The 3,753-nt window shown below is 43.3% G+C and overlaps 6 non-coding genes across 6 annotated transcripts; all 6 read left to right on the top strand.

Annotated features, from left to right (window-relative positions):
• Positions 1–326: 326 nt before the first annotated feature.
• Positions 327–446, top strand: LOC129114333 (5S ribosomal RNA). The gene has a single exon (XR_008532425.1). It is a non-coding gene; the product is annotated as a 5S ribosomal RNA (ribosomal RNA).
• An 879-nt stretch (positions 447–1,325) lies between these two features.
• Positions 1,326–1,444, top strand: LOC129114337 (5S ribosomal RNA). Its single transcript, XR_008532429.1, has one exon. It is a non-coding gene; the product is annotated as a 5S ribosomal RNA (ribosomal RNA).
• Positions 1,445–1,824: 380 nt separating this feature from the next.
• LOC129114336 (5S ribosomal RNA) lies at positions 1,825–1,943 on the top strand. The gene has a single exon (XR_008532428.1). It is a non-coding gene; the product is annotated as a 5S ribosomal RNA (ribosomal RNA).
• A 379-nt stretch (positions 1,944–2,322) lies between these two features.
• Positions 2,323–2,441, top strand: LOC129114335 (5S ribosomal RNA). Its single transcript, XR_008532427.1, has one exon. It is a non-coding gene; the product is annotated as a 5S ribosomal RNA (ribosomal RNA).
• Positions 2,442–2,820: 379 nt separating this feature from the next.
• On the top strand, positions 2,821–2,939 carry LOC129114334 (5S ribosomal RNA). Its single transcript, XR_008532426.1, has one exon. It is a non-coding gene; the product is annotated as a 5S ribosomal RNA (ribosomal RNA).
• Positions 2,940–3,318: 379 nt separating this feature from the next.
• On the top strand, positions 3,319–3,437 carry LOC129114332 (5S ribosomal RNA). Its single transcript, XR_008532424.1, has one exon. It is a non-coding gene; the product is annotated as a 5S ribosomal RNA (ribosomal RNA).
• The last annotated feature ends 316 nt before the right edge of the window (positions 3,438–3,753 follow it).

The raw sequence follows: 3,753 nt of genomic DNA, 5'->3' as shown, positions 1-3,753 counted from the left end.
CCGACAGGGTGGGAAGGAAATAGCTAGATCATGACTTGCCGGTATAGAAATGACACAAATCCAGTTAAATGATGGCTTTCATCATTCCTAAGCTCATCGATCATTTTCTTTTCAATTTTATGCTAACGTATTCTACATTTCAACAGTAAATATTAATCTTTTTACTGCACTACATTTGTGATCCTTATAGCCACTTTGTACATTCTGATTTGACATTTAAAAGCTGTGAGTGTGTCTGGCAATCTGCAGGCGCTCCCTGTATAGACGAAAGAGCAAAGCGTGGTGATATAGTATCTTTAAAAGGCCCTTTGGTAGGCGCAATATTTGCTTACGGCCATACCACCCTGAACACGCCCGATCTCGTCTGATCTCGGAAGCTAAGCAGGAGTCGGGCCTGTTCAGTACTTGGATGGGAGACCGCCTGGGAATACCAGGTGCTGTAAGCTTTTTCACTCCTCTTTACAAAAAAAGCAGGCGCTGCTGCTTTCCAGTGGACACCCGACAGGGTGGGAAGGATATAGCTAGATCATGACTTGCCGGTATAGAAATGACACAAATCCAGTTAAATGATGGCTTTCATCATTCCTAAGCTCATCGATCATTTTCTTTTCAATTTTATGCTAACGTATTCTACATTTCAACAGTAAATATTAATATTTTTACTGCACTACATTGCTTGATCCTTATAGCCACTTTGTACATTGTGATTTGACATTTAAAAGCTGTGAGTGTGTCTGGAAATCTGCAGGCGCTCCCTGTATCGACGAAAGAGCAAAGCGTGGTGATATAGTATCTTTAAAGGCCCTTTGGTAGGCACAATACACTTCTGACCCGCATACCACCCTGAACACGCCGATCTCGTCTGATCTCGGAAGCTAAGCAGGGTCGGGCCTGGTCGGTACTTGGATGGAGACCGCCTGGGAATACTTTCAGGTGCTGTAGCTTTTTCACTCCTCTTTACAAAAAGCAGAGAGAGGCGCTGCTGCTTTTCAGTGGACACCGACAGGGTGGGAAGGAAATAGCTAGATCATGACTTGCCGGTATAGAAATGACACAAATCCAGTTAAATGATGGCTTTCATCATTCCTAAGCTCATCGATCATTTTCTTTTCAATTTTATGCTAACGTATTCTACATTTCAACAGTAAATATTAATCTTTTTACTGCACTACATTTGTGATCCTTATAGCCACTTTGTACATTCTGATTTGACATTTAAAAGCTGTGAGTGTGTCTGGCAATCTGCAGGCGCTCCCTGTATAGACGAAAGAGCAAAGCGTGGTGATATAGTATCTTTAAAAGGCCCTTTGGTAGGCGCAATATTTGCTTACGGCCATACCACCCTGAACACGCCCGATCTCGTCTGATCTCGGAAGCTAAGCAGGGTCGGGCCTGGTCAGTACTTGGATGGGAGACCGCCTGGGAATACCAGGTGCTGTAAGCTTTTTTCACTCCTCTTTACAAAAAGCAGAGGGCGCTGCTGCTTTTTCAGTGGACACCGACAGGGTGGGAAGGAAATAGCTAGATCATGACTTGCCGGTATAGAAATGACACAAATCCAGTTAAATGATGGCTTTCATCATTCCTAAGCTCATCGATCATTTTCTTTTCAATTTTATGCTAACGTATTCTACATTTCAACAGTAAATATTAATCTTTTTACTGCACTACATTTGTGATCCTTATAGCCACTTTGTACATTCTGATTTGACATTTAAAAGCTGTGAGTGTGTCTGGCAATCTGCAGGCGCTCCCTGTATAGACGAAAGAGCAAAGCGTGGTGATATAGTATCTTTAAAAGGCCCTTTGGTAGGCGCAATATTTGCTTACGGCCATACCACCCTGAACACGCCCGATCTCGTCTGATCTCGGAAGCTAAGCAGGGTCGGGCCTGGTCAGTACTTGGATGGGAGACCGCCTGGGAATACCAGGTGCTGTAAGCTTTTTCACTCCTCTTTACAAAAAGCAGAGGGCGCTGCTGCTTTTTCAGTGGACACCGACAGGGTGGGAAGGAAATAGCTAGATCATGACTTGCCGGTATAGAAATGACACAAATCCAGTTAAATGATGGCTTTCATCATTCCTAAGCTCATCGATCATTTTCTTTTCAATTTTATGCTAACGTATTCTACATTTCAACAGTAAATATTAATCTTTTTACTGCACTACATTTGTGATCCTTATAGCCACTTTGTACATTCTGATTTGACATTTAAAAGCTGTGAGTGTGTCTGGCAATCTGCAGGCGCTCCCTGTATAGACGAAAGAGCAAAGCGTGGTGATATAGTATCTTTAAAAGGCCCTTTGGTAGGCGCAATATTTGCTTACGGCCATACCACCCTGAACACGCCCGATCTCGTCTGATCTCGGAAGCTAAGCAGGGTCGGGCCTGGTCAGTACTTGGATGGGAGACCGCCTGGGAATACCAGGTGCTGTAAGCTTTTTTCACTCCTCTTTACAAAAAGCAGAGGCGCTGCTGCTTTTTCAGTGGACACCGACAGGGTGGGAAGGAAATAGCTAGATCATGACTTGCCGGTATAGAAATGACACAAATCCAGTTAAATGATGGCTTTCATCATTCCTAAGCTCATCGATCATTTTCTTTTCAATTTTATGCTAACGTATTCTACATTTCAACAGTAAATATTAATCTTTTTACTGCACTACATTTGTGATCCTTATAGCCACTTTGTACATTCTGATTTGACATTTAAAAGCTGTGAGTGTGTCTGGCAATCTGCAGGCGCTCCCTGTATAGACGAAAGAGCAAAGCGTGGTGATATAGTATCTTTAAAAGGCCCTTTGGTAGGCGCAATATTTGCTTACGGCCATACCACCCTGAACACGCCCGATCTCGTCTGATCTCGGAAGCTAAGCAGGGTCGGGCCTGGTCAGTACTTGGATGGGAGACCGCCTGGGAATACCAGGTGCTGTAAGCTTTTTCACTCCTCTTTACAAAAAGCAGAGGGCGCTGCTGCTTTTTCAGTGGACACCGACAGGGTGGGAAGGAAATAGCTAGATCATGACTTGCCGGTATAGAAATGACACAAATCCAGTTAAATGATGGCTTTCATCATTCCTAAGCTCATCGATCATTTTCTTTTCAATTTTATGCTAACGTATTCTACATTTCAACAGTAAATATTAATCTTTTTACTGCACTACATTTGTGATCCTTATAGCCACTTTGTACATTCTGATTTGACATTTAAAAGCTGTGAGTGTGTCTGGCAATCTGCAGGCGCTCCCTGTATAGACGAAAGAGCAAAGCGTGGTGATATAGTATCTTTAAAAGGCCCTTTGGTAGGCGCAATATTTGCTTACGGCCATACCACCCTGAACACGCCCGATCTCGTCTGATCTCGGAAGCTAAGCAGGGTCGGGCCTGGTCAGTACTTGGATGGGAGACCGCCTGGGAATACCAGGTGCTGTAAGCTTTTTCACTCCTCTTTACAAAAAGCAGAGGGCGCTGCTGCTTTTTCAGTGGACACCGACAGGGTGGGAAGGAAATAGCTAGATCATGACTTGCCGGTATAGAAATGACACAAATCCAGTTAAATGATGGCTTTCATCATTCCTAAGCTCATCGATCATTTTCTTTTCAATTTTATGCTAACGTATTCTACATTTCAACAGTAAATATTAATCTTTTTACTGCACTACATTTGTGATCCTTATAGCCACTTTGTACATTCTGATTTGACATTTAAAAGCTGTGAGTGTGTCTGGCAATCTGCAGGCGCTCCCTGTATG

The sequence above is a fragment of the Anoplopoma fimbria genome, unplaced genomic scaffold, assembly GCF_027596085.1.
Source record: "Anoplopoma fimbria isolate UVic2021 breed Golden Eagle Sablefish unplaced genomic scaffold, Afim_UVic_2022 Un_contig_3476_pilon_pilon, whole genome shotgun sequence".
Lineage (NCBI taxonomy): Eukaryota > Metazoa > Chordata > Actinopteri > Perciformes > Anoplopomatidae > Anoplopoma > Anoplopoma fimbria.
The sequence above is the reverse complement of the archived record's forward strand: the minus strand, read 5'-3'. Positions and strand labels throughout refer to the sequence as shown.